General features: G+C 38.9%; 1 protein-coding gene across 2 annotated transcripts in view; it reads right to left on the reverse strand.

Moving 5' to 3' along the window:
- Window positions 1-15,243, reverse strand: part of Tango1 (transport and golgi organization 1) — a 528,108-nt gene that overhangs the window by 254,852 nt on the left and 258,013 nt on the right. The gene's annotated exons all lie outside the window — the stretch shown is intronic.

A 15,243-nucleotide genomic window follows, 5' to 3' on the forward strand; every position in this document is an offset into this window, starting at 1 on the left:
GAAATACATGTCCAGCCGAGTCTTAAATTTATTTAGGCTATCAACTTCCACAACAAGGGATGGAAGTCTGTTCCACCAACCAATTACCCGCTGGCTAAAGGCAAATTTCTGCACACCTATCCTACATCTGTCTTTCCTCAATTTGAATTTATGCCCACTCAGGTGATTATTCTGAGCAAGAGGAAGAATCCAATCAGTATTGAGCATGCTCAAACCATTCAAATATACACCTCTATCAGATCACCTCGCCAGTGTCCAGACACTGTAAATTGCAAAACTTAAGCCTTTCTTCGTAAGAGTAACCCTTTGTTCCATTCACTAATCTTATTGCCCTTATCTGTACTCGTTACAGCAGCTCTACATCCTTCTTGAAATGAGGCCTCCAGACCTGTATACAGTACTCAAGGTGAGGCCTGACCATTTCTTTATACAAGGGAATAATCACCTCCTTATCCCTGCTAGAAAAATTCCTGTATATCATTGACAAGACACCATGAGCTACTCTTGCAGCCCGTCTGCACTGTTAAGAGAACTTCATATCTGCCTGCACAATTACCCCCAGGTCCTTTTCATTCTCTACCATTGTCAGTGTAGTACCACAGAGTTGATACGTTGCTCTGGGGTTGCTGTTTCCCATACGTAGTACTTTACATTTGTCAATGTTAAACTTCATTTTCCACCTCTCAGCCCATCTGCTCAACCTTTCCAGATCCTGTTGCAGCAGCATAGCGTCAGTAGTGTCCTTAACAACCCTGCCAACCTTTGTATCGTCTGCAAACATGGACATTAAGCGTGATATACCATCATCAATATTATTTATAAATACAGAAAACAATAATGGACCCAACATTGAACCCTGAGGGACTCCACTAATAACATTAGTCCACAATGAGCAGTGTCCATTGATTACCACTCTCTGTCTTCTGCCCCTCAACCACCCCTTTATCCCTAGCAGCAATTTGCCTCCAATGCCACACTGCTCCAATTTGTGCAGCAGTCTTCCATGTGCAACAGTATCAAAAGCCTTTCTAAGATCCAAGTATATAACATCGAAGTTATTCCCTGCATCCAATTCTTTTGTGACTGCATCATAGTATCCAAATTGTTCAGGCAAGACTTCCCCTTAACAAAAGTCTTGTCTAGATGATCCTGCAGTGATCCTTTAACCAGTGCCTCCATTAATTTTCCTGGAACAGAAGTTAAACTCACAGGTCTACAATTACTTGTGTCAGCCTTTGATCCTCCTTTGGAAATTGGGGTCACATTTGCACATCTCCTCCCCTGAGTCCAAGGAAGCTCTCATAATTATGAGAGCTTCCTTGGACTCAGGGGAGGTACTTCCTTTGCTGCCTCCTTTAATATAACTGGATAGATCCCATCCACCCCAGATGCCTTTCTTGTGTTTATCTTCAACAATATCTCTTCCACTTTACTCTCAATTATTACAAGATTATCTAGTTTACTGCCAGAGTTGAATACACCTCTGGCATTCCCCTCGCTGAATAATTCCTCATGTGTGAATGTTGATGCAAAATATTCATTTAGTTTGTTAGCTACCCGAGCAGGATCATCAACAGTTGAACCATCGATATCAAGTGGACCAATCTGATTCATCCCCTTCTTTCTAGAGTTTACATAAGTAGTTTTTCTCTTTGCTGTTTTTCTTTGCATCCCTTGCCACAGATTTCTCGTAATCTCCCTTCGCCTGCCTAGCCTCCTTTGTAACTTGGTTACAGATCAACTTGTATCTATCATAGGCTTTTGTGTCACGTGTTAATTTATATGTATCCCATGCATTTTCTTCTCTGCCACATGTCTCATTAGTTCATCTGACATCCATTTAGGCCTAAATCTTGAACAATATTTCTTAGTTGGTATGTAAAGCCTAGTAGCTTCCGAGATAAGTTCTTTGAATGCTTCTCATTTTGAATTTGCTGTTGGTAACATCATCAGTTGGTCCCACTGTATAGAATTTAAATACTGTCTTAGACCATCGTAGTCGCCTTTACGAAAGCAATAACCCTTCCCTTTACCCCCGATGGTAGTTACCTCTTTGAGTAAATCCCACTTCAGCACACTGTGATCACTGCCACCTAGTGGTTCCTTTATCTGCAGATTCTTAATGCATGAAGAATCACTACTGATAATCAAATCAAGAGTATTACTCCCTCTAGTTATTACTCCCGAACATGCTGATGTAGAAAACAATCATCCAATAAATCCACAAAAGCCTTGCTAGTGTGTGAGTGACCAACCCACAAATTCCAGTCAATATCTGGAAAATTAAAATCCCCCATTATAAGACTCTCTGATGTACTGGCCCACTCTGTTTCGCTGTACAGTTTCTTATTATACTCATCAGAGTCATTAGGCCTATAGCACACTGCTACTCTCAATTTTGATCTCCCAATGCTTATGTCACACCAAACTGACTCGACACTGCACTGTCCAGCGATGTTGACTGGCTTCACTTCCTTGGATTTTATGTGTTTCTTAACTAATAGCATAACCCCTCCTCCCTTACTATCCTGCCTATCCTTTCTGTAGACGTTGTACTCCCCAAATTCCAGTTCTGCATTCCTTATATCTGTGTGACACCAAGTCTCTGATATCCCAACAATATCCGCCTTTGATGCTTTGAGCAATACCTCCAATTCATCAAATTTATTTACCCAACTCCTAGCATTGGTGTACACACAAGTATACATGCACCTGTTTCTATTCTTAGCTACCCTAACACAATCCATGTGTTTACTTGAAACCGCAATGACTTCCAGCAGTCTCTGAAATATCCTGAATCTTGTTTTCCAGGCTGCTGCTCATTCTAATAGAAGCAGTGCAAGAATCACTTTCACCTCTGCCAGTGGCTACTGTTAATCTATTAGTCCTTGTATCCCCCTAAGCTAGCAGTTTCCCAACCCACCTAACACTGCCTCGATAGCATCAATAAATATTCTTGCACCCTTTATATTTAAGTATATCCCATCCCTGTAGAAGCAGTCTCTTCTGTTAACAAGTACAGACCAGGCTGAAAAAAATTCTACCCCTTGAGCCTTGCACAATCTTTCCAGGGCCGAAATGATCGACAAGGCTCTCATCATATACTCCCTCCTATCGTGTCTGGGCAGAATTGCAGACACTTTCAAATTCAACCCTAATTCACGGCTTTTTTTCAACAGTGACCTGTACTTTTTAAGTAATTCTGCCGGTCCTTTTAGGACCTGCACAGCCAGGTTAGATACCATCCTGCAGTCTCTTAATATTACTAGCAGTATGGTCTTTGTGCCTGGTTAAGCTGTTTGATGACAGTATACTTGTCAGCCCCCCCACTCCACATGCCCCAGAAGTATAGTCATTATGTGTAGAAAGACTGCATGATAGTATAGATTCAGGGTTCTAGGTTTTACACCTCATTCCTTCTTTGCTATTCTGACAATTAGTCCTGAGTACTTTTTAATTTTCTCTTTGAGATGCACGGCGTGACGAGCAAAGGAGAGTTTGTAATTCATAATGACACCAAGGTAATTGCAGTTGTTTGCTGATTTTATTTTTTCTTCGTTATATTTTATGAGGGGAGATCTATTTCTGTCTAGTGAGCCTTTTAGTAGTATCTGAATTGTTTTCTTGGTTGATACTGTTAGTTTGTGGTTTTGCATCCAGATAGCAAGGTCTCGTAGTACCTGATTTGTCTTCATTTCCAAGTTGTGCATAGAGTTTCCTTTAATTAATATTGCCAAATCATCAACATATGTAATGAATTTAAAGTCTGGATACTCCCTGGCCAGCCAGCTGTTAAAAATCATATTCAAGAATGTCAGGCCCAGTATGGATCCACAAAGACACCCCCCCCCCAAGACTTTGCAGATTATCTTCCTGTATTTTGTTTGTACTATAATCTCTTTATCCTCAAAGTAGCTGCTTATCATTTTATAGAGGGTTTCGTATGCCCCAGCCTCCCAAGATCTCTCCAGGATGCTCTCTCTGCCACCACAAAGTGTCAAATGTCCCTTTGAACTCCACAAAGAGGCCAAGGAGGTATTTGCTTTCCATTGTGGTTCTTGTGTTAACGACAGCAATTGCGTCATCCACACTCCTTCCCTCTGTGAATCCATACTGGTTACGAGTCCTGGTAGCTTTGTCATATCCTGTTCTCCATGACTTTCTCCACTGCTTTGCCCATAACCGGCAGAAGGGCAATGGGTCGGTCATGAGCTTGGGAAAGCAAAAATAAGAGGAGTGTGTTATAGGCCTAATGACTCTGATGAGTACAATGGACAACTGTACAGAGAAATAGAGTGGGCAAGTAAATCAGAATGTCTTATAATGGAGGATTTTAACTTCCCAGATATTGACTGGAACTTGTGGGTTGGTCACTTGCACACTATCAAAGACTATTGTGCATTTACTGGATGACTGTTTTCTACAGCAGCATGTGGTGGAGGCAACCAGAGGGAATAATACTCTTGATCTGATTATCAGTAGTGATTATTCATGCATTAAGAATCTGCAGAACCACTAGGTAACAGTGATCACAGTGTACTGATGTGGGATTTACTTAAAGATGTAACTAGAAGGGTAATGGGAAAAGTTTTTGCTTTCGTAAAATGCGACTATGGTGGTCTCAAAGTTTTTACATTCTATACAGTGAAACCATATATAACTGAGAGCAAACTGGAGGAGAAATTGTTGAAATTAAATGTAAGAACTGCACCTGGGGTGGATGGGATCTATCCAGTTATATTAAGGGAGGCAGCAAAGGAAGTAAGCAAACCCTGGATTCAGAGGAGGTCCCCACGGACTGGACAAATTCAAATATACCCCCAATTCACAAAGAGGAATCAAAGTGTGACACGAGTAATTAAATATATGTTAGTTTAATTTCTGTTCCGGGGAAAGTAATGGAGTCACTGTTTAAATGCAGGATCATCTAGACAAGACTGCAGTTACAGTTCAGACACAGCATGGGTTTGTTAAGGTGAATTCTTGCTTGGCCAATTTGATTGGATACTATGATGTGGTCACAAAGGAAGTGGATGCAAAAAATAATTTTGATATTATATACATGGGTTTCAGGAAAGCTTTTGTTATTGTTGCACACAGAAGGTCAATATACAAATTGGAGCACTATGACATTAAGGGCAATTTTCTGCTATGGATAAAGGGATGGATGAGTGGGAGAAGACAGAGAGTGGTAATCTATGGCAGATGGGTTGAGAGGTGGCAAAATGAAGTTTAACATCGACAAATGCAAAGTACTGCATATGGGTAGCAGTAACTTCAGAGTAATATACTAACTGTGTGGTACTACACTCAGGGTAGTGGAGAATGAAAAAGACCCGGGGATTGTGCCATAAGATATGAAGTTTTCAGAGCAGTGCAGACAGACTGCCAGAGCAGCTTATGGGGTCTTGTCAATGATATACAGGAACTTTGCTAGCAGGCATAAGGAGGTGATTATCCCTTTGTATAAGGCAATGGTCAAGGCACACCTTGAGTACTGCATACAGATCTGGAGGTCTCATTTTAGGAAGGATGTAAAGCTGCTGGAACAAGTACAGAGAACGGCAAGATTAGTGAGGTGACCAAAAGGGTGGTCTTACCAAGAGAGAAAGAGAGAGAGAGTTAAATTCTGCAAATTGCAGCATTTGGAGAGTAGGCACCTGTGAATCTCTGCAGGTCATATTGTGGGCTCAATTGTGCTCTTATAATATGCCTGAGGCAGTCTTTCTTTTTGCAATTGTAATTAGTAGTGTCCTTGTGGTCCTTGCCCTCTTAAGGACCTCTTTGGCCATAACAATTCTGCTTCTAATTTCTGTGCCTTGGTCATTATTATTTGTAAATATCTTCCCTAGATATTTAAAGCTACTCACTTGTTTGATGGGGGAGTTGACACAGCGTATTTTGATTCCAGGCAAGGTGTTTTTGCTTATGATCATAGTTTTGGTTTTTTTGGCATTAATTGTTAAGCCTATCTGTTCACTGGCTGTTTACCACTTTGTTGAGGAATGTTTGTAGTTTTTCCTCTGATGTTGCAATGAGGGCAGTATCATCTGTGTATCCCAGGTTACTGATAACTGAACCATTAGCAGTAATTCCTTTTTAGAATCTTGTATTAGATCTATAATGGTTTCAGCATAGAGATTGTACAGCATAGGAGATAACACACATTCTTGCCACACTCCTTTCTGGATTTGTACCCAGTCTGTGTTTTCTCCCTCTACAGTGATTGTTACTTCTTGCTCAAAGTATAGCAACCGTAGTATCCTTAGTTCCTTGGGATTGATGTTTAGATTGTTCAAGAGCTAGAAGAGGATATCATATTTCAAGCAATCGAATGCTTTGTTAAAGTCAATGAAGCAGACAAATAGGTTCTGCTGGTTTTTCAATTGCCCTTTCTGCCAGTATATTCAGAGCAAATGTTGCTTCTCTTGTGCTAATCCCCTTTTTAAAATCCATCTGGTCTTTTCCGATTTGTTCTTGAATCTTGCCTTCAATTCTGCGTAGAATCATCTTCAAGAGGACTTTCATGGAGTGGTTTATGAGGCTTATTATGCAGTGGTCTGCACATTTGCTGCTCTTGCCTTTTTTGGTATGGGAATAAAGATGGATCTCAGAAAGTCAAGGGGTAGTTTCCCACCATTGAGGATATTATTGAAAATATTAAGGGGCTATTGTTTTCCTCTTATTCTGAGGTATTTGAGCATTTCAGCTGGGATGTTATCAATGCCAATTGCTTTGTTATTGTTCACTGACTTAATCGTTTACTCTAGTTCTTCCATCAGAAAGTCTTGATGTTCGCTTTCTGTTTGGATGTTGTCATTTCCTAGTTGTCTGTCATCTTTGCAGTACAGTTCCCTCAGATATTCTTGCCATCTATCCTTTTTCTGTTGCTTACCCACAATTGCCCTGATGTTTTTATCCAGAATGTGGCCTCTTGCACGGTCTTTCCTGATTTTGCATAGTTCCTTCACTTCTTTGTGGACTAGATATTCCTTATGCTCATTTTGCAGATATTCAATCCTTTTACATCTCTCCTCCATCCATGTCTGTCTTGTCTTCCTTATTTCCATTTTAATCAAACTTCCTGCCCCTTTTCCTGCGCTCCATTAGATCTAGTATCTCACTTGTCATCCATTGCTATTTAGCTTTCCTTTTGGCCCATCGAAAAATTGCACTTGCAGCATCTGTCATTATCTTCTTGAACAAAGTCCACTCAGATTCTGGATCACATTCTATCTAATAGATTGAAACTAGTATCCTCAATTCACTCATCTGTTGTACTTGTGAAATGTCTCCCATATGCAGGCTGGCTAAGTTTTTCTTTGCTCCAGCCTTTCTTTAGTTCCTTACTCTTGATTGTCTTTAATTTTATAACCAGCTTCCCTGTTACTGGGCAATATCAACTCCAGTTTAGGTTTTGAAGCTTTTAATGATGTTTCGGATTCTTTGGTTGGTAATGATGTAGTCTATCTGATTTTGATTAATCTTTGATTGGGCATCATTGGAGGCCTTCCATGTGTATAATCTTCGTGGTGGTAGCTTGAACCAGGTGTTCATAATGACCATTTCATGCTCTTGGCAGAAGTCAACCAGTGCATCTCCTCTTTCATTTCTTGTTCCCAGTCTGAAAAGGCCAACAGTGTTGCCAACCCTGCCTGTTTCCACTTTGGTGTTGAAATCTCCCATAACTACATTGATTCCTTTGCTTTGGCCCAGTTTAGGATGTACTTGAGGTCTTCTAGGAAATCTTGGTATTCTTCATCAGCGTATGATGATGTTGGTGCATAAACCTGTATGATGTTAAGTGGCATCGGAAGAGTATTAAACTGGGCTAATACTATCCTGTCTGAAAAAGCCCAGTATCCATTTAGGAATCTGATCTTTTCATTCCAGATAAGAATTCCCACTCCTCTGTGCTGGAGTATATGAGTTTGTGGCCTTTCACTGTACTCATTTTGCTTTGTTCTGGCCATCACACCTCCCCGAAACCCAGGATATCTATGTTCATGTCATCAAGTTCTTTTGCAACATTTTCTAATTTCCCAATTTGATACAAACTTCTGACATTAGATGTTGCAATTTTAAGTGGCTGATCTTTGTTTTTGAATTCAGTTCTGTAAGCATCTGGCATATCTCTTGAGGAAATAAACTGGGGGATTCTTCACACCCTCTGCCCATTTAAAGTCTAACAAAAGCCTTATATAAATCCCATTATATAAGGCTTTTGTTAGACCACACTTGGAATACTGTGTTCAAGTATGGAGACCGCACCTAAAGAAAGAAAGATATCGAGCTTCTTGAAAGTGTGCAAAGACGGGTCACTCGCCTGGTGAGATCGGCAAAAGGGCGTCCTTATGAAGAAAGACTTTGAATACGTAGGTTGCAGAGTTTGGAAACTAGACACCTTAGAGGAGATTTGATTGACGTGTTTAAGGCTCTGAGAGGCATTAGTAAAATGAATGAGGACGAAATTTTCAAGATTATAAATGATGCTTGAACTAGGGGACATAAATTCAAGTTACAGGGGGAAATGTTTAGATTGGACTGCAGGAAGTTTTATTTTAGCCAGTGAGTTATAAATTACTGGAATAAGTTGCCTACATGGATGATAGAGGCTGATAGTTTGGGGAAATTCAAAGGTCATCTGGATAGTACCTTTGGATCAGGGAAGCGCATAGGATGATAGGTTTAATTTCCTTTTTTTTATTAATTATTATTATTTATTTATTATTATTTTTTTTTATCATTGTTTTGTTCGGTTTTTTTTTTTTTTTTTTGGCTGGTGTAGCATAAGCCATAGGCTTTCTTGCACCATGCGGCCATTACTAATACTAATACTAAAGCCTGCCCGGGACTTAGGGCCATTTTTGTTGTTTGGCTGGTCATGTTGTATTCTTGTGATGATTAATATGGTAGTTTCCCCTTGTTTTCCACATCACAGTGCTGTATCCATAAGCTTGTCTAAGTCTTCAGATTTCCAGTCTTGAGTCTAGTTAATTTTAATATTAACCACCTCAGGTTGGTAACAGTGAGTGCTGCTGCCCATCCTATGGTTTGTATCAGAGTTTTCCTTCGCCTAGGTATCCCTCTTGGTCTGGCCCCTATCCACAAGGACCTGTCCAGCTTGGATGTCCCTTCTGATAGCTACAGTGGCAGACAAAAAACTGCACCACTTTAAAAATTATCCAAAGACGGCTTTCAGAATGTGGCCTGCATGCCTATCAGCCCAAGAAGAAGCCTTCGTTGACCCAACAAATGAGGAAGAAGTGACTTGCTTGGGCTAAAACGCATGTTTCATAGACAAAAGAGCAATGGGACATTGTCATCTTTTCTGACAAATCGAAATTCAACCTGCATGGCTCAGATGAGAAGCGATATGTCAGAAGATGAAAATTGGAAGCATACCATCCTGACTGCATAACACCCACTGTAAAGTTCCATGCCGGTCAGATGGTCTGGGGATGCACAACAAGCAAGGGGGTGGGGCGAATTAAGTTTATTAACAGAATGGTGAAGGCAGAAACCTACACTGCTATCTTGGAGGAGTGCCTGAAACCTGTTATTAGAGATCACCACACGAACGTCCAAAACTGCATTTTTCAACAGGATTCAGCACCTTGCCACACAGCAAAATTGGTATGTTTTATGCTATTTAGATTTAATGATGAGTTTGTCTTCTTATCTTACAAGGGTTAAAACATACTTACACCAATGTTTTCTCTCATTTTTCTCCCTTAAGGTGGCTGATATTACAGTGTTGGACTGGCCAGGCAACAATCCACATTTGAACCCTATTGAAAATTGCTGGTACATAATGTCTAAAATTGCTCATAAGAGGCCAACAAGTAAGATTCAGCTGCAGGAAGGGTGTGGTACCATGAAATTGGGAAACCACATATCCAGAAATTTATTATCACTATGCCAGATCATTGCAAAGCTGTAATTGCAGCTTGAGGAGGAACAACAAAATATTGAGGACATATTTTGTTGATTTACAATACATAATACTATTATGTTAACTTGTCATATCAGTTTGTACACGTAAATGCAATAAAATGTACGTTTGGTTGTCATGATTGCCATTTGCATGATTTCTCATATTTCCGTTAATTATGCATTTAACCCTTTGGGAAGATATTTATGGCAATTAGGTATATTAGGTGGAATCTTATTGGATTTCATTCACAGAAACATATATCCCATCTAACAAATGCATTTTGAACATTTCTGCAACCCATATCAGTGCAAAATGCATTATTTGCAAAATTTACAAGTGATGCAGTTTTTTTGTCTGCTACTGTAGGCTATTGCTGGCATAGCTCCCAGGGTTGTCAGAGCATGCAAACTCCCTCACCACAACAAGGTGATGATACCATTGAGGGAGGGAAGTCTTCCAGATACAAAAAAAATTACAAAAAACCATCAAGTGGAACATTAGCAGAATGACTATTTCTTCTGAATGGCTCATGTTGTTTTAAATTATAGGAAACCAGCCTAATTCAACTTTATCCACAAGCCAGATTAAAAGTTACAGAAAGAAATGCCTAATCACCTCCAATCAGCAATAGCAACAGTGTTTGTTGGAAATCATGAAGAGAATCACCACAAGAGGAAACCCCCTCCACAGGTGGGCAATTGCTTCAACAATCATCAGAAGAGAGACCTACAGCACATTAGCCAAACATCTCATCCAACTCATGACTGATCACCTCCAATCAGCAATAACAACAGTGTTTGTTGGAAATCATGAGGAGAATCACAAGAGGAAAAACTGCCCTCTTTTCTGGTGGACAGTTGCTTCTACAATCATCAGAAGGGAGACCTACAGCACATTAGCCACATAACTCATCCAACACAGGAACTACCCCTCTCAGAGGATCTGTCAAGATTGCACTCAGTGACAATCACAATTATGATGCCAACACAACTCAAGAGTACAAAATCATTTCTTGACACAAAGTCCTGGGACTGTGTCACATTATCTGCAATGCCAACTGGAGGTGGGCATAACATATTCTATCTGGCCCATATGTAAGGCAAATAATCAGATGTATGTCAATCAGGTTATGCTTTGTAAGCCTTGCTAACCAGATAAACTTTTTTATATTTTACTGATCAGCAGGACTGATTTACTGACAAAGAAAGCTACATAGTCTAAGGTAAAGGCAAGAGATTCAAATTCAAGAGAGGGGACTATAATAGAATGAGATATTTCTTGGGATCAAATACACTATGGGAAATAAATGTTGGGCAAGCTAAGGCAAATTATGAGAGGTCTCTAGCAAAGAATGTAAAGAAAGGCAGCACAGATTTCTTTGCTTATGTTAACAGCAGAAGGAAGGGGTTGAATCAAATTGTTCCACTTGATGTTGATGGTCTAACTATTGATAATCCTACTCATGTTGCTGACAAACTGAATAAGTATTTTGCATCTACATTTAAACATGAAGAATTCTTTAGGGAAGGGGATGTCAGATGTTCATCAAACTCTTAATAGGAAGCTAATGTGATAAGTGAGAAGGTGAAAGAGAAACTGTTGAAGATAAACATAAAAGAGGTACCTGGGGCGGATGGCATCTATCCAACTATATTAAAGGAAACAACAAATGAGATAAGCAAACCTTTAGCTATAATTATGAGATCAACTTTGGATTCAGATTTGGGGAGGCCCTATGGACTGGAGATGTGCAAATATATCCTCAGTTCACATATGGGAATTAAAGGGTGATATCAGTAAGTACAGACCCGTTAGCTTAACTTCTGTTCCAAGGAAAATAATGGACTCACTAGTTAAAGAAGTCATGCACGACTATCTAGACAGGAATGCAGTCACAGCATGTATTTTGTTAAGGGGTGATTTTGTCTGACCAATCTGATTGATAATATGATGTAGTAACAAAAAAAACTGGATGCAAAAAATATTTGTGACATCATATACTTAGATTTCAGAAAAGCTTTTGATACTGTATGGCAGAAAAAAGACTGCTGTACAAATGGGCAGTGTGGCATTAAGGGCGAGTAACTTCTATGCAGTGCTTTTTTTGGGACGGTACGCAATGGTACGGCGTACCGGCACCTTCATTAAACAGTGACGTGTGAAATTTGGATGCAGTGCACTTCGAAATTTGTAATATTTCTTAAATTTTTTTCAACTTTTCCCTACTGTTCAAATAAGCTTAAAATCATTTAACTAAATTTGCATTTTTTAGTGTCTATTGTTAAGATATTTTCTATATAAAACTGTATAACCATTTTTATAATTCTAAATTACTCAGTCGGGCCTCTGTTTAATGAAGTCCTTTTATAGCGAATTACTTTGAATTCCCCCTGGAAGTTACATTTAAAATAGTTTCCACTGAGCGAAAAAAATTTTTATATAGCGAACGGATTAGGAGAGAATTAACTTGGTACGCACTGTTCGCATTTCTGGCCTTCAGGCAATTAGTCCTGCTGCACGAATTAAGAGAACTAAAGCATTATACAACTTAGTGGTACCTGGTAAAACCTCTCCGACCACCTGTCCCACATACGGAGGAGTTGCACTAGTCAAGAGTGAGCAGATCAAGGTGTATTCCCAATGGGCTCTGGCCCATCTTCTACTACTGCAGTGTCCAAACTTTTCCCATACAGGGGCCATATTCAAAAAAATTCAAAGTTAAGATTTCTTTAGTGTGTTACATTTTCCATATCTTGTATGTAAAAGTAAAATTGAAAATATTCGAAACTTTTATTAAGTACAATACACAATTACATTTACTGAAAAAGTATTTAATGAGAATTTTTTTGATAATTAACAAAATTTAAAATGCTGTTTTAGTTCACTTTCCTCGCTGGCCATAGGTTGGATACCTTTGTGAATCAACTGTAAGCTCTCCGTCTGAGAATTAGAAAAGTGATTTTCTTTTACCTCGACAAATAATCATCTGTTGTTTGGTGGAAGTACGTTATCCACATTTTTCCGTACCGTAAATTTTCCCTATCTCTGTTTACATGGTCACAGTACCTGAATGTCCGAATGACACATTTTGGACAGTTTCAAAAAAAAAAAAAAAAAAAAAAAAAAGAAAAGAAAAAAAATTCAAATTTAAGAACTAGTGACAATACTGATGACGAGAGACAGAAAATGAGGCCAACGAAGGTATTAATCCTTCTAAACATGAATTGTTGGCATTTGGTGAAAGTGAAATTAGAAAATTGTCAAATTAGGTTACAGTTAAATGAAAGAGATGCAATTTGTGGATACCTAATTGATAAGGTTTCAGAAGCATTGAACGCTCTGAGTACGATACCAATTTCATCGAGTGAATGTGAACGAGGGTTTTCACAAATGAATCTGATCGCCAGCCCAATCAGTGCTTCGTTGATGACAAAACAGTTTCTTAAAATTGTAGGCATACCGCTGACCGGCTTCGATCCATCAAAATATGTCGATTCGTGGCTGCTTCTGAAACGTCATTCAGCAACCGACACACAAAGAGGAAGAAAAGAAGTCGGCATAGGACAGGGGTCGGCAACCTGTGACGCGCGAGCCGCATGCAGCTCTTTTAACACGTAACTGCGATTCTTTAACTTTACAGCTCATATAAAGCACAATTTGAAATGGAGTTAAAGGACTTGAAAATCAAAGACGTGGAGGCAAGGCTAAAATGCCTTAAAACTGAAATTGAGGATTTGGAGAGGCAAAAGGCTGCCCTTGCAATTCTACACAAATCGACAGCGAAAGATGAGTTTAAAATGCAGACCAAATTGTGTTCGATGCATGGTGTAGCTTACTGGACCAATATATAAATTTAAAAAATATTTGCGTTTTGACTTCTCTCAGTTTTTGGTTCGACGTATTTCTGCGAGCAAATATTTTTGAACATGAACTATATTAAAAATAAATCAAGAAACCGTCGCATGAACGATGCGAGCATGTTTAATTACAACATACTTGAATGATGCTGAGAGACGCTTGCTCAAGAAGTTCATCAGCAAAAGTCACATTAATTTGTACCTAATTGAATGTTTGTTACGTTTTTTCAGTATTAATAAATAATATTTCAAAATATATATTTTTTTTAATAAACACTTTCCCACTCTATTCCATTTCTTAAAAAAACTCTTGCCTTCCCCTCCTCCTCCCAGCTTGAGCTGAGGCTCTTCGGATTATCTCGTTTTTAATTAGATCAAAAATGGCTCTTCACTCAAAAAAGGTTGCCGACCCCTTTATACTCCGGGACTACCAAACGGTCAGAGGAGTTTTTTATTATGAAATTATTTTTACTTATGTTATTATTTTTTACTTATTTTTTTATATACTTGAATAATAAATTTATGCTTAATAAACTGTGTTAATATACTTAATCTGTTGCTCTTATTCTAAAAACATTACTACTAAAGTAACAGCATCAGGAAAAAAAAAAATTTTAGAGTACTTTTCATACCCTTTTAATTTAAAATTTTTCCTGATGGCAAAGAATGAGTACTGGTACCTATTTTCTTACAAAAAAAAGCACTGCTTCTATGGATAAATGGATGGCTGAGTGGGATAACAGAGTGGTCATCAATGGGCACTGCTCTTCTTGAACCATTATTGTAAGTGGAGTGCTAGGTCCAATGTCGTTTTCGAAATATATTAATGATACTGATGAGGCCTAATGTTCAAGTTTGCAGATGATAAGATTAAAAATTAGGGAGGTGGGCTGAGAAGTGGCAATGAAAATTTAACACTGAAATGAAATTCAACATAAACAAATGCAACCTGTATGCAGTAATTCCAGGATTACTGTATATGGGTAGCAGTAATAACATACCAACTATGTCATACTTCACTCACAGTAGTGGAGAATGAAAAAGACCTGGTGCTAATTGTGCAGTTACATATGAAGTTCTCTGAGAGGTGTAGACAGACTCCTAAAACAGCTCATGAGGTTTTGTCAATGATATGGAAGAATTTTGCCAGCAAGTGTAAGGAGATGTTTTTATATTTTAGGAAGTATGTGGATCTGTTGGAATGGGTGCAAAGAAAAGCAACGAGATTAGTGAGGGAAAAAAAGGGGTACTCTTACCAAGAGACTTCAGGTCTACAAATTGCTACATTTGAAAACCAGGCACCTGCAGGGGGATCTGATGGAATCATTCCTCTTGATCACTTAACATACATGAACTGAAATTCAGGAAGGGCAGTTGCAGGATAGGTGTTTGGAAATTTTCTTTCAGCCAACATGTAGTTGGTTGTTGGAATGAATTTCTATCTGGTGC

Source organism: Mastigoproctus giganteus, chromosome 6, assembly GCF_048544385.1.
Source record: "Mastigoproctus giganteus isolate SK-2022 chromosome 6, ASM4854438v1, whole genome shotgun sequence".
NCBI lineage: Eukaryota > Metazoa > Arthropoda > Arachnida > Uropygi > Thelyphonidae > Mastigoproctus > Mastigoproctus giganteus.